We start from the raw sequence: 27,025 nt of genomic DNA, 5'->3' as shown, positions 1-27,025 counted from the left end.
TATAAACCGACAAAGAAGATGAAAGCGTCTCCAGATCGGCAAAGGAAAACCCACTTGCAATGTCGGGAATATACTGTATACCACTGTACATGTGGAAAAGTCTATGACTGAACATCAGGCAACACCGGGATCACCGAACATAAGCAGTATTGAAAGTTGGGGCAGATAGAGAAATTGGCCATGGCGGGGCACGCGCTGTGTGATACAAACCACATAGTCTTCTTTACAGAAGGGCTATTATACCGGCTTGTTAAGGGAGTCTGTAGAAATATAAAACCATGACAATTGCTTCAACAAGAAAGTAGAAAGTCTCAAGATGAACAGATCCCGGATTATTGTGCTCCTGAGAACAATTATTGTTGCAGATGGCAACGGGAGAATTGCAGCGGTAATTGTAGAATCCTCGTCGACATTGTAGAGTCTTGTAACATAGGCTGGTATCCTCTTTCTACAACACAACTGCACACATGTATTAAAAGGGTTCTTTATTTGCTTAAACAGATAGCTGCTACTTAACTTTAACAGCATCCATGTGCTGTGGTACAAGTCTTCAATATTAGTCCACGTTAGCCTCACTGCTGGTGAAGTTCAAGTCCCGCTGTGTGATGAATGACAGAAACCAAACTGGGGTGCAAGTTGGTGCGTCAGTGACTGAGCTAGTGACTGAGCGACTGCGCTAGTAACTGAGACTGACTGAGACTGAGCTCTCTCGTCAGCAGTGGCGATCTAAATACTTGTGGTCGAGAGGGCGTTGGCGGCCTGTTGCTTGCGAGTCTGTCTTTGGCTTCTCTCATAACAGGCGTGCTTCATCCAGAGCCTATTATCGATCGTCTTGCTACATCTTTGCTGACCGGTGTGCTGGCGACAGTTTATGTCAGCACAGTAATGGCCATGGAAAAGCCCTTGGACATTGGTGCATCAGCTATATATAATCTGCGGTCGCGAGCTCGACTCCAGTCTACCACCAACAATGGTGGGTGATGACAATGCCGGCCACTTGTGTTGCCGAAACGTCAGAAAAACGATCAAAGGAACATCGGTCAAAGAACCCGAGACAGAAGCCAACAAGCAATATGTCAAATGCAGTGTAGGTGTAATTTGTCCATAGCCTTCTTCCCATAGCAGTATCAGGCTTAATAATTACGGGTATTGAATGTCAGTTTCGTGAAAGACCTCAGTATCTAAGAATTTCTAAGTAATACCCTTAGAGGCCTAAAGAATTTATATGAGGAAGTCCTCATGTGACGCTAGCCTGCTTGTATCCGCCCAGACAGATCTAAACTAGAATTATTTATCGCCTGCATGACTTGTCTTGCGAAATGATTTCGATTTTCAAGTGAGTTTTCGTGGTGTCTTACACATAAAACAGAACAGACATAGGTTTTTTTGTCGTGGTAGACACGTTTGCTACTAAGTCTGTGATTGCGGATCACAACCGTCGAAACGCTGCTCATAGATTGAGTGTAGCGATATGTATAGCTTCACTAGGGAACTATGTAATATACACTCCTGGAAATGGAAAAAAAAAACACATTGACACCGGTGTGTCAGACCCACCATACTTGCTCCGGACACTGCGAGAGGGCTGTACAAGCAACGATCACACGCACGGCACAGCGGACACACCAGGAACCGCGGTGTTGGCCGTCGAATGGCGCTAGCTGCGCAGCATTTGTGCACCGCCGCCGTCAGTGTCAGCCAGTTTGCCGTGGCATACGGAGCTCCATCGCAGTCTTTAACACTGGTAGCATGCCGCGACAGCGTGGACGTGAACCGTATGTGCAGTTGACGGACTTTGAACGAGGGCGTATAGTGGGCATGCGGGAGGCCGGGTGGACGTACCGCCGAATTGCTCAACACGTGGGGCGTGAGGTCTCCACAGTACATCGATGTTGTCGCCAGTGGTCGGCGGAAGGTGCACGTGCCCGTCGACCTGGGACCGGACCGCAGCGACGCACGGATGCACGCCAAGACCGTAGGATCCTACGCAGTGCCGTAGGGGACCGCACCGCCACTTCCCAGCAAATTAGGGACACTGTTGCTCCTGGGGTATCGGCGAGGACCATTCGCAACCGTCTCCATGAAGCTGGGCTACGGTCCCGCACACCGTTAGGCCGTCTTCCGCTCACGCCCCAACATCGTGCAGCCCGCCTCCAGTGGCGTTGCGACAGGCGTGAATGGAGGGACGAATGGAGACGTGTCGTCTTCAGCGATGAGAGTCGCTTCTGCCTTGGTGCCAATGATGGTCGTATGCGTGTTTGGCGCCGTGCAGGTGAGCGCCACAATCAGGACTGCATACGACCGAGGCACACAGGGCCAACACCCGGCATCATGGTGTGGGGAGCGATCTCCTACACTGGCCGTACACCACTGGTGATCGTCGAGGGGACACTGAATAGTGCACGGTACATCCAAACCGTCATCGAACCCATCGTTCTACCATTCCTAGACCGGCAAGGGAACTTGCTGTTCCAACAGGACAATGCACGTCCGCATGTATCCCGTGCCACCCAACGTGCTCTAGAAGGTGTAAGTCAACTACCCTGGCCAGCAAGATCTCCGGATCTGTCCCCCATTGAGCATGTTTGGGACTGGATGAAGCGTCGTCTCACGCGGTCTGCACGTCCAGCACGAACGCTGGTCCAACTGAGGCGCCAGGTGGAAATGGCATGGCAAGCCGTTCCACAGGACTACATCCAGCATCTCTACGATCGTCTCCATGGGAGAATAGCAGCCTGCATTGCTGCGAAAGGTGGATATACACTGTACTAGTGGCGACATTGTGCATGCTCTGTTGCCTGTGTCTATGTGCCTGTGGTTCTGTCAGTGTGATCATGTGATGTATCTGACCCCAGGAATGTGTCAATAAAGTTTCCCCTTCCTGGGACAATGAATTCACGGTGTTCTTATTTCTATTTCCAGGAGTGTAGCTGTCATTTAGTACATATATACATGTAGATTTATTGCCCTACTAGAACCCAGCCGGCAATCAAGTCTGCACATGCGCACTAAAGTCATTCCTCACTCGGATAGCAATGGGAAGAAAGAACAACACGCTTATTATAAAACGACGTCTCTTAAGCATCTAGAAAGGCTGTCTACGTATATTAAACAGTGACAAGCACTGTCTATGTGTATTTTTATCCTCTTTGAGAAAACTTAATTACCTTATTGTCATCAGCAGATATATTTGTGTAATTGTTACATCGCTCCTTTGGAAGTTGTTCGATAGGGCGAAAGTTCTTAGTATAGATTTTCTGTCAATAATATTTTGAAGATATGATTAGAGAGGACAGTTACATTCTCTCTAAGTGTGTGTCTTATTATTCGTCTTAATAAAATCTGGGAATGTGTAATATCTGCTAAACTGTAACATTCTATTACCAAATAATTGTAGTTTAAAAAATGGTTCAAATGGCTCTCAGCAATATGGGACTTAACGTCTCAGGTCATAAGTCCCCTAGAACTTAGAACTACTTAAACCTAACTAACCTAAGGACATCACACACATCCATGCCCGAGGCAGGATTCGAACCTGCGACCGTAGCGGTCGCGCGGTTCCACACTGTAGCGCCTAGAACCGCTCGGCCACCTGGCCGGCCTAGTTTAAATTTCCGCTCATTATCTTCTACTATTTATAGGAAAGCATAATTATGGCGTACATCATGAAGACAAGCATCACAAGTTAACGATGTTTTAATTTGCAACATGTACATTTTTGTCACTACTTTCATTCCTGTCTTCTTTTTTAATGTGTAGGTGACATTATATTTGCAGAAAGTTCATAACCTAAGTACAGTGATGTGAACATGATGTAAGTATCAATTACACTGTTGTCACGATATACATGTGTAGCCTGTTAGCTGTTTCTTGTCGTCATTTGTAATTTTTATACTTCCATACGCTCATCCAGTTTAATTAAAACTGTACACAATGAAATCAGTTAATTAAAATAGGGTGATGCTGATGAAACATGAGTCAAGAATCAACTATATAGCCGCATATAATTAATAAGAGGAGATCGTCTGATCGCGAAATGAAATAGGATTCCAGATCAAATTAATTTATTAGATTAGTTCTACAGTTTAAATAAATGGTTTGATTAAAGATCCAACTGAAGTTCATAAACACAAAGAACATAATACGAATAATCACTTAACATGAGAGATATAAATGTCTTGGCAAAGACCGGAAGGTAAGCTTGTCATCTAATAATTTAGCGGTGGAAGTACAAACTAGCCATGACCGCTCAGTGATTGCTCAATAAGCTAAAACAGTGGTTAACTAGAGCATGCATGCTACTTCAAAGGATGAGGCATGAATGAGCCCTAAAAACTTCCCATAAAATTACAAAGTTTGCAGAAGATACTCATTCGTGTCGTTGCACCTACAATCTCTGAGTCTCGTCATCCATTTGTCTAAGCTCGCATAATCTCACCAAATTCTGCAAGTTGTTTTTTTTTTTTTTTTTTTTTTTTTTTTTTTTTTTTTTTTTTTTTTTTTTTACCAGAAAACTGCCTGTGCCATGATATACTGCTGATTGCTACTGGCGGGGAAGAAGTCCTTCCGTATTGCCCACCAAGGAAGAAGTCTTTACTTGTTGCCCATTGTCAGAGAAGTGTTTTCTCACTGCCTACCAAAGAAATAGTGTTCATTCTCTGCCCATCAGCTAAAAAATGACTCCTACTCGTTCTCCGGTTACGTCTCACTTCTGAGACTGCACAGTTTTCAGCACGCGATTGAGACGGCTTTACAAAATTCTGATGAATGGTATGGTGGTAAATAATCCAACGAATTCCTGAGTTAGCAAAAGTTTTGTAGTACTAACCTAAAGACTGATGCACCTCTTAACAACTCTGTCTGATGTCCCCTTCCTGCAGTCAAGTTTTCCCACAAGCGAGTACGCTGAGCTCCACGATTGTATTTTCTGGAAATTAGCGTTTGGCTTCTTCCCTCGGCTAAATGATTACTGATAATCAGTGTGAAGAACTGTTACAAAACCAGCAAGTGGCCTGGCTAACCCCGGGTGAGGAACAGACCTTCCTCGTTTCTCATGATACCCCAAACCCCGTTAGCAGTGTCCTGCTTGACATAGTCACGTTTTTTAAATATCTGGGCGTAACGTTGCAGAGTGATATTAAATGGAAATAGCATGTACGGATTGTGGTAGAGAAAGCGAATGATCGATTTCGTTTTATTGGGAGTATTTTAGGAAAGTGTGGTTCATCAGCAAAGGATATCGCATACAGGAGGCTAGTCGGCCTATTCCTGAGTACTGCTCGTGTGTTTCGGATCCGTACCACATCGGATAAAAGGAAGACATTGAAGCGGTTTAGAGGAGGACTGCTACATTTGTAATAATAATTACTTGTCAACTGCTTTATGTCACACTTTTATGAAAACCTAATGAAAATATCATTAACCTCCAACCGCCTACCGGCCACCATGAAATCTGGAGCGCCCACTAGTAGGCCTGAGCACACGGCAGCCACGATTCCGAAACGAAACATAGCCATTTTTTAGCTTATAGAACGATTCACTAACTCTTTCGCTTTCAAAACAATCACAACATGACTTTCTAAAACATGGTAGCTAATAGTGTGGCGTGACAGATCAGTGAACGCTGAATAAGTGCCACAGCCTCTCTATGTATTCCCCCTATCTTTTGGCCAATCTGCCGGCAGTGACCATATTGGACCTATCGTGCTGCTAGTTATACATTGATCACTACAGTCTATTTAGCCTTTTATATTGACGAAGCGAGCTCAGGTATCTCATGTATTGGTAAGAAAGAGCACAACCTGTGGGCTGAACGTCTCAAATTTTCAACAACAAAAAATGAGAGCGTAATGTGTCGAAAAATATACTTTCTGCTTGGGTAATACCTTAGTTTTCGTCACGATAACATTCATTAACAGCGACAGTGGTAGACTTTGTTGTTCCTATTACGGTAGCAATCTCAAATATTTAGTGTTGCCATAAGTATCTGTAGCTTTCAACTGATCATCTCGAATCCTCAGATGCAGAAGAAGTAAACAATATTAGGTGGTAAAGTATCTTTTCTACAAGGAAACTTCAAAACTGCAGAACAAACACCGGAATTCTGAATCACTTTTCGTAGCAGTTTAAAAGAAATTAGGTATAAGAAACGATATTCCAGTACGGCAGCCATGTTTCTCCAGCTGCAAGGTTCAAATAAGAAATGTGAGATGCGATTAGAGTTCTTTAACTGCAAATTTTTTTTTATTACACAACTTTCATAATCGCTCATTTATTATCATGGCAGGATCACAGTGTATTATATAGTGTTTTAGGTAGTAATAGTAGTGTACTTTTGACACTGAATTTTAGCTAAAGCAAAATACTATGTAAAACAAATACATTATGGTAAATGGGAAATGCAGTGGACAGTAACCATTTTGTGGGGCGGCGGACGTGTTTGTAAAAAGTAAACTAAAATCTGATGCTGTATAAACGCTTGCGTGTTGAATCAGTTTCTAGCTTTTAGAATGTTGTTATTGCTGTCTTTTGCCGTTCTCAACACTGGCTCTCTATTTACTCCGTGACCCCCAGAAAGTGATTTAATAAAACTTGGAGCCAGTAAATAGATATCCTAGTGCCCACTTTACCTGAGAATGTTCTTATAGCTGCAGCTTATAGCTCTGAGGAATTAGGAGATTGTCCGGGATTTCTAATCAAAAACGGTTTTCCAAAATAGTTGAGTATATTCTGAAATTCACTAATAAAAACCACAAGTATCCCTACAACCTAACTAACAGAACAGTTCAGAGTCTAAGGCGCTGATGCAACTATAAATGTCCGAATCAAATGTTAAAAAGAATGCTCGCCATAATTTGATGAAAATACTTCATCAAACGCCACGCTAAATATTTGGTAGAATGTCTGTCCCGCGACGGCACGTGAAAATACGACAGTACGCAAACTGAAGCTAAATAATGAAAATCATTCCAGAATTAACACTTCACATGAAATGTTTTCATGGTTCCGCATATCTCTAGTAACTTAATACGGCACCCAAGGCTGTTTGTAGCAGATACACTGATGCGACGCGACTACCGACACAGATGGCGTGTCATTCAGCGTCTGGAGAGAACTGGGGCCTTGCTTCCTCGCGCAGTGTTCTTATATATAAAGCCGCGGTGCGGACGGCTGAGGGAACGCCTGATCAAATCCGCTATCCCGACTAGCCGCTGGGCTAGTAACGCACCACTTCAAGTTACATAATAATTTATAGCTTCTTTGGCTGATGGCCGAAGAAGCTCTTAATTTAAACGTGCATTCAGCACGCAGGTAAGTATTGATAATAAAATTTTGACGTGGCTAAGTTAAATACTTTGAGCGAGAGAATTAATCTAATTACACTGCCCGCAGTAGATGAGCTCTGAACTGCCCCTTTTGAGATCCGCTATCGCTATAATTTTATAGGTATTAAAAAGAAACTTTACACATCTTCATAATCATAGCGGACCTCCAACCTATTTAAATCTAAACATCCTAGCCTTATTTATTAACCTACTTAATCTATCTTGCTTCCTTCAGTTTTGAGATGAAAACCAGAAAATCATGAATTTCCACTAAAGTCTTAATTTGGGAAATCCAAAGTACTGTTTTTATTAAATCATTATGAAAGATGAATCTAAATATAAATTTTGAAGTCTCTAGCTCTGTTCTGTTGCGCCAATGATTTTTTCAGAAAAACGTCCAAATCTCGGAAATGGCTGAAGTTATCGAACTGATATTTAACACACATTAATTTAGTATTATTTCTGACATGCTAGAAAAGTTTTAGTTCATTTGCTTGATTTTTAAGGTGTTGCGCAACATTTATGACGTCAGAGCTAGTTACAGCAGACTGGCTGGCACACAACGGAAACTGATGTGAATTTATTACAGCGTGAGTAGGCTGCTTCCCTACATCACCCTCTACTTAAATTTTTTTGTTTATGAATGTTAATGAATGAAAAAAAAATTTAATTACAAAAAGGGAAGCAAGAGTACAGTTTAACTCCCTATGAAAAATCAAAATTGAAATATAAACCTGTAGAAACATTAAAGAAAACTGATTACCTACATTAATTATTTAAATTGTAGGCATATTCACTGCCTTTTAAACAATGTCATTACTCAAAATTTTAAGCAAAGTCAATGAAATATTTTGGCATACATATTGCCTTAGACAAACAAAAACATAGAAATTGAAAAACTATAAAAATCTTAGATCCATTAAATACATTTTTACATACACAAATTCAAAAAAAATAACATGATACATAAACAGATGATTATCTCTTAGCAGTCTTTTCTAAACCTGAAAGAAAAGTTCACAAATAATTTTTACACACGTGGTTGTAGCCGCTTAGGCTGGCGTCCTACACTTCCATTCACAAGGGTAGAGGAGGGGAAGTTGCTATGGTGTGCGTCCTTCACGTTCACTCTAAATTACATGGGGGAAAGGGGAGGGGTCACTGTGAGTTGTGTCCAAGTCACTCCACGCTTTCACGCAGCTACCAGGCTGCCATTATCTGGTTTGTCCTGTAGAACAAACAAAAAGAGTGCCTCAGACTCTGTTCACTTAATATCTAAGGGTGGGTCACAATGAAATGGGGATATATACATTTTATCCTTCAGTATGTTGCTGGAACAAGGTTAACAGAACCTTTCTCAATTTTACTCTTACGGTTACTTAACTGTCATAAAATCGGTCAACAATTGGCTCAAAACGCCGTTAGTCACTTACAAGAGAAAATTTTATGCTCAAGGCATATAATCATAAATCATATTTAATCTGAATTTATTATTTCTGGGCCGGAACACTGAACCAATGCTCGGTACATTTCTGACAAATCTGCATCTTATTTACTTAACTGGCTCATCTTTGATTACTTTATTCTTAGAGATAGTATGAGTATGATTAGTGGTTGTTTTCTCAGCTTCCATCTACATGTGAGTAACTTTTGGTAATAGTACAGTTCTGAGTGTTCAAAACACACTACGTTTAGTTGACTACTAAATCCACTTATTGGTACTTTGCTGTTGTCAGTTCCACATCTGCAATTACGTACTTACTTACTTTGAAGTGTATTTATGTGGAGCTAAAATAATGTTTTACGTCTGTCAGTATGTTATTTATTTATTTTGCTAGTGTATGTACTTATTTAATACTCACTCTATTAATATTTAAAGCATAGGATAGCACATTTATTTCATATCTTTAGTGTATTGCAGCTGATCAGTTTGCTCACGTGGCAATCCATTTCCACTCAATCGGACGCTGAAACCTCAGGTAGTCTCTCTCGGACCTACCACTAAAGTGCATCAAGTAATTATGGACGAGCGTAATGCTAAATTCCTTAAACCTATAGGACACCATGAGCTGCTCTGTCTTATCTAACATAAGGGTACCTATGGTCGCATTCACGCCTCCAACTCATAACCTCAATACGTGTAGGTGTATCCTGTCACACACTACACTAAAATAATGGCCAGCTCCAACCTTATAAATACTTCAGGGACGTGTCCTTCACGTCTCAACCACAAACACTGCTCAATTCCATTACACTGCCTTTCCTTGCTATACCAGGTGAGTTTATCCTTACAACTTATCTGCATATTTTTCATAACACTAAGCAATCTCTTTTATTATTAATTAGTTAGCTCTACAGCATACACTAGGTTTCACTACCATTTCAGATCCTGCTTGTACATGAATTCATATATCTTTTTAAATTACTGTTGGTGGACCATTTCCAATAAAACAACACTTCATACTTACTATATTACCAGGGTACTATACATAATTGTTACTCAAATACATTGTATCTTAATTACTTCATACTTCCCTATTGTTTGTCACTATTAGGTTTGTCACATTAGGTATTTTTTTTTTGTCACTAATCGGTCGATAGAATGGTTACATAACTATTGACTTGATAGTCATAACAGAAAATTTTATGTGTTGGAAGAAGATGTCGAAATTTTGTAGACAGGAAAGATGAAGAATGAGTGAGACCTGAAATGGGAAAGAAGATCTCACACAGCTGGGACTGCACAGCTGCCACACTGTGTAGAGGTTACAGAACAACCTCCTCCCTACAGCATTTATTAGTTTAATGCTGTAAAGAAGAGTTAGAAATTTTAGGTGGATAGAAAAGATGAAGAGTAAGTGAGACCTGAAATGGAAAGAAGATCTCACACAGCTGGGACTGCACAGCTGCCACACTGTGTAGTGGTTACTGAACAACCTCCTCCCTACAGCATTCATTGGTTTAAAGCTGTATTGACAACCATACCGGAAAATTTAATGTATGAAAGAAGAGGTCGAAATTTTTGAGGACAGGAAAGAGGAAGAATGAGTGAGATCTGAAATGGGAAAGAAGATCTCACACAGCTGGGACTGCACAGCTGCCACACTGTGTAGAGGTTACAGAACAACCCCCTCCCTACAGCATTCATTCACTACCTATGAATTTCTTTAGGTCGATCACGTTCCTGAGACCTAATAGCTTCTTACTTTTTGGGTACTCCAGCCTATATGCATTGGCATGTGGTTTTCCTATTATCCTGAAAGGTCCTTGGTATACAAACATGAATTTCTTCTGCTTCTTCACCTGTCAATTCAGTATTTTGTAGCTCGTCCCTATCATTACACTGCTGCGCCTTCTCTTTCTCTTCCCACTTAGAAAGCGTCTCTAACACGGTATCTATCAAATACTGTGAGTGATCTAATATTTCTGTTGTATCCTTAGGTGCTACCGACTCTTCATCCACATGTTCAGTTTGAGTATTCTGATCTGTCTTACCAATTCCCTTAACTACTGGCTTAGGAAAAGTAACCGCCTGGTGAGCGCCAGTGTCCTCATAGACGGGAACTAGTTTTCCTGCCTCGGCATACTACGGTTTCCTTTAGTTTCATTATAGTTAGCTGGCATAGCCTTACTTTCCGTACTGTTGTTTACATGCATATTTCTGTTTGGAACAAAATTATTATCCCTTGGACGCCATTGTTGGTTCTGATAATTATTTCCCCAATTCCTACCTCTCTTAGGATTACGAACACCTACTGTTCTGATGTTTACATTGCCATTTTGCTCGTTCCTAAAATTACTACTATTATTGTTATTGGCATTTCTGTTATTACGTGCTTGCTCCTCATTGGCAGCAACACGTTCTACACGTTCCAAATACTCAATGAAACGATCCAGATTGTCTCTAGGGGCTGATATAATTCTAGTTTGCCAGTACCATGGCAGTTTGGCTTCCAGACCTAGTATAATCATTTCTGGTTTTAGCTTTTCCGCCAAATGTGACAAACGTGAAATCCATGACCTAGCAAATTCTTTAATAGATTCCTTGCCTGCATTGAAGCGTTTTCCACTCCAAAATTCTCTCAACACTTCATTTTGCTTATTGCTAGACCAATATTCATTAATAAAAGCTGTTTTAAATCCCGCTAATGTTTTACATTTCAACATAACATCAGCTGACCAACGCATGGCGTCACCTGCTAAATGGCTTCTAATAAATGAGATTTTCTCTCGCTCAGACCAAGTTGGTGGAATCACATCTTCAAAATCGTTCCAGAAATCTAGCGGGTGGATATTTTTATCTGGATCGAACCGCAAGAACTGCCGACACCCGATAAAAGCGGCGTTTGCAGCTACAACTTGTTGTACATTACCATTACCAGAAGTTACTGAAGCTACTTTACTCTCAATGTTAGCAATGTTAGTACTTATATTTTCTACTTTCATTTCAACATTATCTACTCTTTGCACAATATGAGTAGTGTCAGTTTTGATTGCTTCTACTTCTGCTTGACATATGTTTACTTTTATATTAACATCTTTAAATCTATCTGAGCACAGTTCAGACTCCGCCTCGATCTTTTCTGTTAACTTGTGCTCCAGCTTCACATCTTCCATTTGGAAGTCTTTGCGAACCTCAGCGACTTCGGATTTTATTGTCTTATACATTTCAGAAAATTGTTGAGCAACCTTTTTCTTAATATCCTCATGATTGCAATCAATTTTATAATTCAAACTGTCTAGATCCTCTTTCAACTTATTGCAACCAGCCTTGAAAGTATCGTCCATTACCTCCAATCGTTTATTAAAATTTGTTTGGCTGGCCACAATCTCAGACTTTAATTCAGCATTACTGCTTTTGACCTGTTCACTTATTTCAGACTTTAATTCAGCATTATTGGATTCTAATTTATTGTCCATTGCCTCAAACCGCATATTAAAATTTGTTTGACTGGCAGTTATTGCTTGTAATATAACATTTAAATCAACAGCCCCAGCATCTTTGGGTTGCTCACTGGCGGGTTTTTTATCACACTCAGGTGACATAAAACTAGCTCCAACACCAGAATCATCAAAACTAAATGAAACTTCTGATTGATTAGTCATATCTAACTTCTCCTTCTTAAACTCTACCATCTTTGATGACTGTTTCATTTTTAATTCATCAGAGAAACTATCATCCAATAAATTTACCATCTCTACTTTCCGCTTTAATACAGGGGTCTCTATTATTGAATCATTGCCCCTTCGCACACTATTGTCAGGAGACAATACTTCATTTTTCACTTTAACATTACTACCTTCATGCATGTTTATACTTGAAACGTTGTCTGAATTTACAGTTCCCTCAACAGACATAGGTTCTAATTTAAGTTTAAACTCAGTTTCTTTTGGCGGTTCCATCGCCGACAGTCTTTTAGTGCAGGTTAGTAAAATTTTTAACAGTTTTTCACTTAACTTAGTTCCTTCTGCACGACGTATGGCGTTGCCGGCGCGGCGTACCAGGATTCCTGATGCGACGTGGCACGTTAAACTGCAGACGGCTCTCCGACGGCTGTTGTGTGTTAGCGTGGCCCGCAATTGCAGGCTCTGCGTCGGCTGCTCCAGCGGACGACTGCGGTGCGGCGAGACTGGCTTCTCGCGATGCCGGCAGCACCGCTAGACTCAGTGCCAGCTCCGTCAATCCAGATGCGTTGTTAATCCAATTGCATCGTCCACATGCACACGTAACACATTCACTGTTCTATACTCAGTTGCGTGTTGCATTTCACTCGCGAATCCGAATAGTTAAAAATCACTTTCACTTAGTTGTTTCCCGGCCGATGCACCATATGTGGGGCGGCGGACACTGAATTTTAGCTAAAGCAAAATACTATGTAAAACAAATACATTATGGAAAATGAATTTTAGCTAAAGCAAAATACTATGTAAAACAAATACATTATGGAAAATGGGAAATGCAGTGGACAGTAACCATTTTGTGGGGCGGCGGACGTGTTTGTAAAAAGTAAACTAAAATCTGATGCTGTATAAACGCTTGCGTGTTGAATCAGTTTCTAGCTTTTAGAATGTTGTTATTGCTGTCTTTTGCCGTTCTCAACACTGGCTCTCTATTTACTCCGTGACCCCCAGAAAGTGATTTAATAAAACTTGGAGCCAGTAAATAGATATCCTAGTGCCCACTTTACCTGAGAATGTTCTTATAGCTGCAGCTTATAGCTCTGAGGAATTAGGAGATTGTCCGGGATTTCTAATCAAAAACGGTTTTCCAAAATAGTTGAGTATATTCTGAAATTCACTAATAAAAACCACAAGTATCCCTACAACCTAACTAACAGAACAGTTCAGAGTCTAAGGCGCTGATGCAACTATAAATGTCCGAATCAAATGTTAAAAAGAATGCTCGCCATAATTTGATGAAAATACTTCATCAAACGCCACGCTAAATATTTGGTAGAATGTCTGTCCCGCGACGGCACGTGAAAATACGACAGTACGCAAACTGAAGCTAAATAATGAAAATCATTCCAGAATTAACACTTCACATGAAATGTTTTCATGGTTCCGCATATCTCTAGTAACTTAATACGGCACCCAAGGCTGTTTGTAGCAGATACACTGATGCGACGCGACTACCGACACAGATGGCGTGTCATTCAGCGTCTGGAGAGAACTGGGGCCTTGCTTCCTCGCGCAGTGTTCTTATATATAAAGCCGCGGTGCGGACGGCTGAGGGAACGCCTGATCAAATCCGCTATCCCGACTAGCCGCTGGGCTAGTAACGCACCACTTCAAGTTACATAATAATTTATAGCTTCTTTGGCTGATGGCCGAAGAAGCTCTTAATTTAAACGTGCATTCAGCACGCAGGTAAGTATTGATAATAAAATTTTGACGTGGCTAAGTTAAATACTTTGAGCGAGAGAATTAATCTAATTACACTGCCCGCAGTAGATGAGCTCTGAACTGCCCCTTTTGAGATCCGCTATCGCTATAATTTTATAGGTATTAAAAAGAAACTTTACACATCTTCATAATCATAGCGGACCTCCAACCTATTTAAATCTAAACATCCTAGCCTTATTTATTAACCTACTTAATCTATCTTGCTTCCTTCAGTTTTGAGATGAAAACCAGAAAATCATGAATTTCCACTAAAGTCTTAATTTGGGAAATCCAAAGTACTGTTTTTATTAAATCATTATGAAAGATGAATCTAAATATAAATTTTGAAGTCTCTAGCTCTGTTCTGTTGCGCCAATGATTTTTTCAGAAAAACGTCCAAATCTCGGAAATGGCTGAAGTTATCGAACTGATATTTAACACACATTAATTTAGTATTATTTCTGACATGCTAGAAAAGTTTTAGTTCATTTGCTTGATTTTTAAGGTATTGCGCAACATTTATGACGTCAGAGCTAGTTACAGCAGACTGGCTGGCACACAACGGAAACTGATGTGAATTTATTACAGCGTGAGTAGGCTGCTTCCCTACAATTTGTTTCACCAAATCATGAAGAATTAACAACATCCTTTTTTTGCCAGTGATACGGGACAGTCTGTTACTGAACTGACACATCCCATGTTTCATTTTCATACTTTATTTAAGTTAATTTGGTTGGAATACAGTCAATGTTCGTTCATGAGTGCTCACGTTCACTGTAAGGAGCCTCAGTGGTTGCAGCGATTAGGACATCGCTTAATATTTTACTTCTCTACATATACAGGAAGAAGTTGCTTGCAGTTTTCTGTAATTGTCTTGGAGTTGGTAACTCTCAGTTGAAAACTTGGACTGTGAACGGCGAGGCAGAGTTCCGTAAGGTCTGCAGGCTGTTCAAATGTGTGTGAAATCTTATGGGACTTAACTGCTAAGGTAATCAGTCCCTAAGCTTACACACTACTTACCGTAAATTATCCTAAGGACAAACACACACACACTCATGCCCGAGGGAGGACTCGAACCTCCGCCGGGACCAACCACACGGTCCATGACTAATCCCGCGCGGCTAGGTCTGCAGGGACGAGCACTCTTTTACCTCAAGCCGTCGGCACACGGACCGTGCATCCGAACGTTGAGCGTTGAGCGTTGAGCGTGCCGAGTTTCTGACGTCATAGCGTGGAATGGCACGGTTGGGGGTCTTTCCGAACGTGAAGAGCAATATCCGGCATGTCAGATATTCTGAGCGTGCGTCTGAGCGTTGACCAATGAGATGGGACAACGCCACTTACGTCACACGCACGCCGTCTCCCTTCAGTACAGAGTTGTGAGGCGTCATATTGGCATTCATTTCAATTTTATATGTATATATGCCGTTTCTGAGGACCAGCAAATTGAGAATCACTGGAAAACCCGTTGTTAACTGTGTGATTCGTTCCAATAAACTGATGAGAAGCAACATATTAATGGCAAACGAATTATTGTAACTTGCGTATTATGAGAGTAGGCTACTTGAAGGCAACGACAAACTGAAGATACACCCAAAACGCATTGTTCTTGGTACAATTTGTTATAACTAAATTTCAGTTGGTAACATATCTACGATAAGGTTTTCTGCAAGAGGTAACATACTATGATTAGTGGCATAAGTTGGTTTGTTGGTTTAGTGTAACGAGTAGCGTTGCTCTCTTGCTTTGGGTTGTTAGTTGGGGCGGTGGTTCGAGTCATGACCCTTCTGAATTTTATTTCCTGACATTCACGTTTATATTAGGTTCTGATACTTTATTATTAGTTTAATATAAGTATATACTATAATATGTCATGTTATGTAAATATAAGTTCAACTTTTTTTGATGGGTGACTTTGTTCGATTGGCTTTATCTACAGGACTGCTTGCGCTGCTTGTAAAAAGATATTTTGCTCCTTTTTCTTTTACCCATCGTAATTCACATGTTGCAAAGTTTCTGCTACTGGGTAGGAACAGTGATTAAGTAAGACCGACCTTGGGGTATTGCTAAAATGTGGGAATGACGAAGTAATGTTTATCTTATGCGGAGAAGTATTCCAAATTTGTACCGCACTGTTTGTAATGTAACTTTTATAAGCCTGTGTCCTTATTGATTGGAAATGGTACTTTACTTTTCGGGGACGATGGAGGAAATGTGCGTTTTAATAGAATTAACGAGGAAATTTTACGCGCGCACGTGGAGTAAACAGTGTGATTTACGAACTAGAAATATCCCTCAACTGCCGCTGGAGTGCGTTGCGATCGCGTATACGACGTCGGGGCCCACGTACCGCATGCACAAGTCGTATAGTTCCTGAGCGTTCAGCAGCACGTTGAACTTGGCACGCTGAACGTTAACGTTCGAGAGCACGGTCCGTGTGCCGACGGCTTTAGGGACCAGGAGGTATTGCGTCCGTCCTGGCTGCAGAACGGTTCACTAAGTACACTTCATGTTAACTGTGGTCCGGCCGCCTCCTTGAGGAAATCAGATAACATAACAGGCAAACATTTCAGTTTGGCGTGGCTTGCAAATTTAACAAGCCGAGCAGCCAACCATAATTGTTGACAAAAGAGCTTTGTTTTCACAACGGGAAGTCCCTCCTAGAAGAGAGTAGGATGGGTACTATGCCACAAAAACTAAAATTGCAAGGTAAATTCAAACAACGTATATTAGATAACGAGCAAGTCTCCGAGTATTTTGATTCATTTTATGCACATATATCGTAAATGAACTACTAAAAAAGAGAAGGTGGTTCCACTACTTAACTTCTACCAGACCAGTCCATTTTGCAAAATGTGGCTCTATATGCAAACAGAGTATTCTGATTCTACTATCCTAAAATACAATTTTAATAATCTTGCAATCAACCATAAACTTCATTGCATATTCGACTGACTGGGTGGCTTAGATCACAACATACCTGCTGTGTGCGCTGTTGTTTCCTTCCCCATGCAACACTGTTTTAGCTTTGAACTTGAGATGAATGCAACATACAATTAAAACTGACGTAAACTTTCAGTAGAACGTTAGTTTCTAAAACAGCTGCCATTCTTAGAAAGTTGTCTGTAGAAAAGGGTGTGCTAAAACACACGAAGATGGATCCTAAACTAAATTTTTGAGACTGTGCCTTATGTTTGTAAATGATGCTCTACTGACCGTCTGGAGTTACAGTATTCACATGAAAGCTGCTGATACTGCCGAGAGAGATGTATATGAAGTGTTTGTGCTCTATACTCAGAGGTAATATTGTTTCTGGCTGTAGCTGCTAAATGGTAACAGTTGTAATTTCGTGATTTTCTTACATACTACCATGTATCAGTTCCTTTTCTTTCGGCTTCCGAAAACGTTGCGTGGTGTTGTTCAGTTTTCTTCACTCTAGTCACAGTGTTGCCTCTGTGTGGTATACTCTCTATCTCTTTGGGTTGGCCATACTGAGGAGGTGGCTTGGACTTTTCTCTACCGTAACAGATGCTCGCTGTCGGTAGCGTCGTTGTTGGAAGTTGTCCTGCTCTCTGGCAGTTGGATTATTCACAACTCGTAGGTTTAGTGTGGAAACATCCAATTTTTTACAACTCTAATCATCGTTAATACAAACATGACAATATCACGAATTGCGTATGGATGTAAACTACAAGGTCGCTGGAACTACCGCGTGATAATAATACTTAATTTTTAAGCTATTTTAATGAAAGTTTATTAATATGGCAACATCAATAATTATCACATTTTGCTTTCATTCCTCTCGTTCTGTTCTAGTTACGTCTTTCGTCTGCATGGTAATGAGCTAACGCTATTACTAAAGTAGTCACTGAAACATTCTCTTACGACAGGGCATCGATGTTTCCAAAGCCACCTAAGCATAAAAGGTATCAAATTTTCGGTTGGTAGTTTCTCTTAGTCCAAAATGAAGAAAAAACACTGTTTGAAAGAAAATATATCTGTGTATATTATGAAGATAACAGGGAGTCGTTATTCAAAAATGGTTCAAATGGCTCTGAGCACTATAGGACTTAACATCTGAGGTCATCAGTCCCCTAGAACTTAGAACTACTTAAACCTAACTAACCTAAGGACAGCACACACATCCATACCCGAGGCAGGATTCGAACCTGCAACCGAAGCAGTCGCACGGTTCCGGACTGAAGCGCATAGAACCGCTCGGCCACCGCGGTCGGCGGAGTCGTTATTAAACCGTCCATCACTTCTACATTAAAAGCACTTTCAGTATAAAAAATACGAAAGACTTGGATTAGAAACGCAAAGAAGTTTACAAAAACACCTCTTCCTTTTGAAAGTCTGTAATTGGAAACAACTTTCTGGTTCTTTGTATAAGCGTCGTTTCTTGAATATTATTTCATCACATGATTTGAGAATTGATAACACTTCTATAAGGTATGACAATACCAGTTATTCTCTCACGTGTCTTTGATGAAGATGAAAGTGCTCACTTTTTATTAGTTTTCCAGTACTCGATTTTTTTATTATGCTGCTATTACTGTCTTTCCCATGTGAACAAATATGTCTCAGAACAAATTAGCAGCTAGCATTTACAAAAGCAAGTTTGTTGTTGAAAATTTAAAAACCACATTTTCTGGAGGAAACTATTGTGATTGCTATCTGCTGTTGGAATTCTATCCTAAAAATCCGTTTGTTCTTAAATCCTTTGGTTATTAGAAGGAGATATATAATTTGAGTCATTAAAAAAATAAACTTTAAGCCTTCCGTGCATGTTTTCAGCACTTGCTTCGCAATGCGATTTATGTAATCCTATGACACCCGGAATTCAAATGACAAATATGAGTAACTTTCTACAGTCACTAACAACCTGAGGGAAAATCAGTAGATTGATAAACCAAAATTCTACAACATCAAAACTATTTTTCATGCCCATAAATTTATAGAATTTATACATATTTTACATAAACATTTACTTGTTGTTGTTGTGGTCTTCAGTCCAGAGACTGGTTTGATGCAGCTCTCCATGCTACTCTATCCTGTGCAAGCTTCTTCATCTCCCAGTACCTACTGTAACCTACATCCTTCTGAATCTGCTTAGTGTATTCATCTCTTGGTCTCCCTCTACGATTTTTACCCTCCACGCTGCCCTCCAATACTAAATTGGTGATCCCTTGATGCCTCAGAATATGTCCTACCATGCGATCCCTTCTTCTAGTCAAGTTGTGCCACAAATTTCTCTTCTCCCCAATTCTAGTCAATACCTCCTCATTAGTTATGTGATTTACCCATCTAATCTTCAGCATTCTTCTGCAGCACCACATTTCGAAAGCTTCTACTCTCTTCTTGTCCAAACTATTTATCGCGCACGTTTCACTTCCATACATGGCCACACTCCATACAAATACTTTCAGAAACGACTTGCTGAAGCTTAAATCTATACTCGATGTTAACAAATTTCTTTTGTTCAGAAACGCTTTCCTTGCCATTGCCAGTCTACATTTTATATTCTCTCGTTTACTTATACTTATTTAATATAACACCGTCCTGCGTTCAGCAGTTTATGAATTTTTGTACTCTTCACTGATGAGCCAAACCATTATAGCCACCTGCTTATTTGTTCATGGTTCAAATGGCTCAAATGGCTCTGAGCACTATGCGACTTAACTTCTGAGATCATCAGTCGCCTAGAACTTAGAACTAATTAAACCTAACTAACCTAAGGACATCACACATATCCATGCCCGAGGCAGGATTCGAACCTGCGACCGTAGCGGTCACGCGGTTCCAGACTGAAGCGGTCAGAACCGCACGGCCACACCGGCCGGCTTATTTGTTCATCTTTGGAACGAAATACAACACCGACTCTGCGTACCAGGGATCCGACAGTTTGTTTGTAGATTTGTGGAGATATTTGGCATTAGAGGTCTACGCACAGGTCACGTTATTCCCGTTAATAACGGGCCGCTGATGTGCGTACACGGTAATGGCGACCGATTCGGGCTCCGATGGGTTCCATACGATTTACATCCGACGAGTTTGGTCACCGAAACATCAATGTGAGTGCACTATTATACTCCTCAAACCACTGCAGCACGGTGATGGCTCCGAGACACGGACCCAGCGAGGTCGAGCAGTGGTTACCACTCTGGACTCGCATTCGAGAGGACGACGGCTCAAACCCATGTCCGGCCATCCTCATTTAGGTTTTCCATGTTTTCCCTAAGTCGCTTCCCCGTCCTTGCACAATCCGATGGGCCCGAGGACCTCGCTGTTTGGTCCCCTCCCCCCAAATCAGCTAACCATCCGAGCCACGGACAACTATATTTCTGAACGATGACATCGCCTTCGGGAAGACATAAAGCATGAAGAGAGGCAGGTGGTTTGCAGCTGTCAGCGTGTCTTCGATTACTACTACAGGTCTAATGCAAGCGCAGGAGAACGTCTCCCATAGCATAACACTGCTCCCACCAGACCGTCCATGGCACGCTCAAGTTTCGAGCCGCCGCTCATCTCTATGGCGCCGCTTGAGGAGTCGACCATCGATCTAGTGTAATAAAAATGTGATTCACTCGAAGCGACGACACGATTCCACTGATCGACGGTCGAACTGCTGTGACAACCGTTCTTCCACAGATCTCGCTCCGTCTGCCGCCACCAGCAGCCAAAAAGGCAGTGTAAGCCTGAAGATGGTCCGAGGAAGAGGCCGAAACCGGTTGCCAACAAATAAAACGTCTGAAAAAGCAATCGAGACCGTTTTTATTGATTTTTAAAATAATATGGCCACGTACAGCTATCTGCACAACCTGGTAACACTGTAGGCTGTAGCACTTCCTGGAGGTAGTCCTGTCTTTTGTTCGAACTTCTGCGCTACGTCTAGGCCAGTGGTCTAGAGGTAAACCATGTGCCATTTGAATAATGCACCGTCTCCCTGTCAGATTGCTCTTTGGCTAAATTTTTATAGAACCTTTTGTCTGAATACTGAAGTTCTGACTGTAAGGGTGGCACAGCTACAATGTATTTCACTTTCTGACACACCATTAATAAGAGTTCCATCCAATAACATTTCTGCGGAATATTTCTGGGTAGGCTGTCTGCCTCTGAACGCCGCATGCGACAGAGCTCTCTGGGACCCATTTACTGACAACCGGCAGCGGCCTCGGTGGCGGCGCTACGTTTCCTCGCTCTTTGTCGAAAGCTGCAGCTACCGATCATCGCTTTAGAAAGTTGAGTGATGCTCCACAAAAAAGTCTACGATTTGCAGTGCAAGCTCGATAGGAGCAGCGGTAGACGACCCGTTCTAATATAATAAGGATTGTATTACACTAATATGCAAGATATGAGTATGGCTCAAAATTATATTTATTGAATGACATTTTCACTCTGCGGTGGAGTGTGCGCTGATATGAAACTTCCTGACAGATTAAAAGTGTTAGCCGGACCGAGACTCGAACACGGGGCTTTTGCCTTTCGCAGGCAAGTGTCTACCAACTTTTTTTTTTTTATCGTTGTGTTTGGTCGTTGCGGACGACGCATGACATCCGTTCGAGTTCGTTTGTTGATCCTTCCACTCAGTTTTTTTTTACAGAGGCCGACCGGCTCTCTGTCCAAACACGCTGAGCTGCCGTGCCGGCGAAACTGAGCTATCCAAGCACGACTCACGACCTCTCTTCACAGCTTCATATTCTGCCAGTACCTCGTCTCCTACCTTCCAAACTTCACGGAACCATTAATTAGCAGAACAAGCACTTACCCGCGAAAGGCAAACGTCCCGAGTTTGAATCTCGGTCCGACACGCAGTTTTAATCTGCCAGGAAGTTTCATTAAATTTATTGTTTATGATCCAGTCTGAACACCTCACTACATTATTTAGTGTTATTATTAATGCTTTAGATCTCGTTTCTTTTCCCTTTAGACTCGATTCTTCACCCAATTTTTTCGTAGGAACTCGTACGTTTTCGTCAAACCACAGTTGGTATTGTACACGTTTGACATTACTCAAGTATGGTGGCAGTGTAGAATGATATGAAATATGGAAGTAAAAACTTCAACAGCCAAGATCGTTAACTATGACTTTAATTTTGATGATCGGTTTCGGTAAACTAAGTTGTCATCATCGGATCGAAATTATAATCATAATAAGTTCAGAACCTGGCCACCATGTCCCATTCACAACCCCTAGGAACCAAGGACAGTGTAGGGGACGTGGAACAGAGGTACAATGAACAGCAGTGATTTATTTTTTTCCTTTTTCATTTTTATTATTTTATGTTGTCGACGCATAGTTTTTTGAAAGGAACATACTGTGGGGCGGCTGATTAGTAATAATTAGTCATAATCAATCGTACGTAGTAGGGGGAAATATTAGAACATATTGTTCGCCGTCTTTTATGAGAGCCTGGAAACTACTTCTGTGGTCAGTCAGAAAGCGATGGAGAACATACTGACCATAGTTCCCAGCCTGCAAGTCCACACTCTTGTCCAGCCTACTGAAAGAAATGTTTCTATTCTTTAATTGCTCAGCAGTATCAGAACTATGATTACATCTACATCTACATCCATACTCCGCAAGCCACCCGACGGTGTGTGGCAGAGGGTACTTTGAGCACCTCTATCGGTTCTCCCTTCTATTCCAGTCTCGTATTGTTCGTGGAAAGGAAGATTGTCGGTATGCCTCTGTGTGGGCTCTATCTCTCTGAGTTTATCCTCATCGTCCCTTGGCGAGATATACGTAGGAGGGAGCAATATACTGCTTGACTCCTCGGTGAAGGTATGTTCTCGACTTCAACAAAACCCGTATCGAGCTACTGAACGTCTCTCTTGCAGAGTCTTCCACTGGAGTTTATCTACCATCTCCGTAACGCTATCGCGATTACTAAATGATCCTGTAACGAAGCGCGCTACTCTCCATTGGATCTTCTCTATCTCTTCTATCAACCCCATCTGGTACGGATCCCACACCGGTGAGCAGTATTCAATCAGAGGGCGAATAAGTGTACTGTAACCTCCTTCCTTTGTTTTCGAATTGCATTTTCTTAGGATTCTTCCAATGAATCTCAGTTTGGCATCTGCTTTACCGACGATTAAATTTATGGCCATTCCATTTTAAATCACTCCTAATGCCTACTCCCAGATAATTTATGGAATTAACTGCTTCCAGTTGCTGACCTGCTGTATTGTAGCTAAATGATAAAGGGTCTTTCTTTCTCTGTATTCGCAGCACATTACACTTGTCTACATTGAGATTCAGTTGCCATTCCCTGCACCATGCGTCAATTCGTTGCAGATCCTCCTGCATTTCAGTACAATTTTCCATTCTTACAACCTCACGATATACTACAACATCATCCGCAAAAAGCCTCAGTGAACTTCCGATGTTATCCACAAGGTCATTTATATATACTGTGAATAGTAACGGTCCTACGACACTCCCCTGCGGCACACCTAAAACCACTCTTACTTCGGAAGACTTCTCTCCATTGAGAATGACATGCTGCGTTCTGTTATCTAGGAACTCTTCAATCCAATCACACAATTGGTCTGATAGTTCATATGTTCTTATTTTGTTCATTAAATGACTGTGGGGAACTGTATCAAACGCCTTGCGGAAGTCAAGAAACACGGCATCTACCTGGGAACCCGTGTCAATGTCCCTCTGAGTCTAGTAGACGAACAGCGCGAAATAAAGATTTTGAGTTCTGATTTGGTAAAGTTTCACACACACAAAATTTTAATATTCGTTATGCTAATACTAATAACAATTCTCTCTATCCTAAACAGCAATATGAGCAGTTCTGAGGCGACCTCTACAGTTAAGTTCCTATTAAATTTCTTTCGCCCTGACTTCTGATAATCAAAATAATCGCTCGCCACAAAAGTGGAAAACAATTATCGCTACTTGCCACACAGATTTGTTAACATTACAAGCAGCACACTAACAGTTACTTCCGCGAAATCTAAGTGTTCCAGAATGGTGTACAGGCCTTGCGATCGCTCGAAGTCAAAAAGAGGAAGCCAAGATCGCGGCTGCCGACATTGTCGGCATTCACTTTTCGGTCGTCAGTAACACGGTCTATGTAAAACTCATAAACGAAGCTACATGCGACAAGGTGCTTCGTGAGATGAAACAAGAACTCCACTTCTGCCACACAGACGGAAATGTTGGCAACGTCGAGGTCGGCCATGCCGCAATGGGAGTGCCGACTATACGCATATTCGAACTTCCATTTGAATTCCCTGCGGCAGACGTTGTGGCGGGGCTCCGCCCATACGGCACGGTACACGAACACGTGGCTGAAAAATGGATCCAGTTTAAGACGTATCCAGTGCTCTATGGAGTACGCTAAGTGCTCATTGACCTCCAACGCCACGTGCCATCCTATATACAGATTGGAGGGTACCTGGCCATAGTTATTTATGACGGCCAGCCGAAGACGTGTTCCGAATGCGGCGAAGAAGGTCACCTTGGTTCGAGAGCCTCCAGCGTCGGATCACACAACTCCCACCGACGGACGTTGCACCTCCGCCGACGAAGACTATTCTCCCCGTGACTTACGTGGCGGCGCTCACGACATTCTCCACAAAACAGACACAGCCGACCGATTTAGCGGTACAAGAATCACCTTCCACGGACAGAAACCTGGATGATCCACCGGCCTGGCCAGTGGTGGAAAATAGTACGATGCCTCTGGAGCTACCGAACGCGACAGACATTGACGACAGCAAGATGGCAATTGATTCCCTTATTGTACCGACCCAAGTATTTGTCCCGGCGGGGCGTGAGTCAGTGCCGTCTTCTGACAATGAAGGCCACGTACGGAAACAGCGATCACCGAAACGCCGTAAGCGCCGTCGTCGAACCGTGTCGTAACACGGCTGTTCACATTCGGCCGGGGAAGAAAAACTGACCATTCAAGGAGCCAACCACGAGGCTGAGGCTGTTTCCACTGACTCCAGTCTTGCAGAACAGTCAGAGAAACATGCAGCGTTCGACTGTCAGCTCCTTGACATAAACAGTGAGCAGCAGGAAGGTACCAGTGCAGGCAGCGAAGTCGCCCGGTCCGAGTCTATGGAACATGAACAGACATCCACATCCGCTTCGTGGGCCGAGGACGTCAAGACACAATATCCAGCGCAAAGAGGACCGCGTTCGGGGGGGGGGGGGGGGGGAGGGGGGGGGGGAGCTGACATCACTACTGATGGTCGCCTCTCTCCAACGTCGACATGGATAACCTCTCCCATCTTACCGCCTGGCGACAATCATTATCAACATGATAAGTTCTCCTGTCACGATCCAACTTTTGAAAGAAACAATACGAACCATGGGAGTTGCTTTTGCTTTCCTACAAGAAGTGAAAACGACCGCACTCCCGAACTTTTGTGGTTACGCCACATATGTGACGCCTGGTGGCCCTGCAGACACTAGAGTGACAATATTAGTGCGTGATGGTATAGATGTTACTGACGTCACGTGTCTCCCCTCTGCGCGAGGAATAGCACTTACGGCGCTCAACAACCGATTCATTAATGTTTACGCGTCGTCGGGTACCACTAGACGTCACGACTGCGCCCGATTCTACTCCACGGATGTCGCCCCCTCTTTCCTTGGACGGTATGAAAACAGCGTCTTCGCCGGCGATTTTAATTGCGTACTTCACCCCAAGTACCAAATCCCACACTACATACCCTGTCCAGAACTGGGTGCGATGATCCAAGAACTTCACTTGTGCGACACGCGGGAAAAAGTCCACGGTAATCGCTCTGGCCACACTCATCTTACCAGTCATTCGGCCAGCCGATTTGATAGCATATATGTGTCGCAAGTCCTCACACAAGGAGTGGTGGCCGCCGAACTATGGCCTCAGGCCTATGCCGATCATAGTGCCTACATCTGCACTATACATCTCCGCTCCCAGCAAGTCTGGCGCAGCAGTGGCTTTTGGAAGCTTAATTTAACTCACCTCCAGGACCTGGATTGCCGTCGGCAAGTTGAAGCAACGTGGACTGACTGAGAACGCTGCCACCCACGATACACCTCGACCTTGGAGTGGTGGCTCCTCTGTGTCAAAGCAGCAATCCGCAGGACACTTATGCAGTTTGGCAAGGACGTGGCTGCGTGGCATCGACAGACTCTCGATTGTCACTACGCGGCACTCAGGGACCTCGACGCCTTACTCCCTTTCCCGGAGAGACAACATGACAAAAGCAGAATCAAGGCTAACATACTATCATTGACGAAGCGCAGACTAGAAAGTGTCGTAGTCTGCTCGCGACGGCACGACCGAACGGCCGCAGAGGAACCCACTATGCACCACGTTGTGGCGAATAAGCGCCGACATCGCCAACATTTTGTAAGTAGGCTGTTTATGTTTTCTTATTGGCAACGTTACGTAGCGCTCTGTATGAAAATCACTGGCTGTGCTGTGTGCAGTCTGTGGCTAGTTTGCATTGTTGTCTTCCATTGTAGTGTTGGGCAGCTGGATGTGAACAGCGCGTAGCGTTGCGCAGTTGGAGGTGAGCCGCCAGCAGTGGTCGATGTGGGGAGAGAAATGGCGGAGTTTTGAAATTTGTAAGACTGTATGTCATGAACTGCTATGTATATTATGATTTTTCAACACTATTAAGGTAAATACATTGTTTGTTCTCTATTAAAATCTTTCATTTGCTAACTATGCCTATCAGTAGTTAGTGCCTTCCGTAGTTTGAATCTTTTATTTAGCTGGCAGTAGTGGTGCTCGCTGTATTGCAGTAGTTCGAGTAACGAAGATTTTTGTGACGTAAGTGATTTGTGAAAGGTATAG

Source organism: Schistocerca piceifrons, chromosome X (genome assembly GCF_021461385.2).
Source record: "Schistocerca piceifrons isolate TAMUIC-IGC-003096 chromosome X, iqSchPice1.1, whole genome shotgun sequence".
NCBI classification, from domain to species: Eukaryota; Metazoa; Arthropoda; class Insecta; order Orthoptera; family Acrididae; genus Schistocerca; species Schistocerca piceifrons.
The sequence above is the reverse complement of the archived record's forward strand: the minus strand, read 5'-3'. Positions refer to the sequence as shown.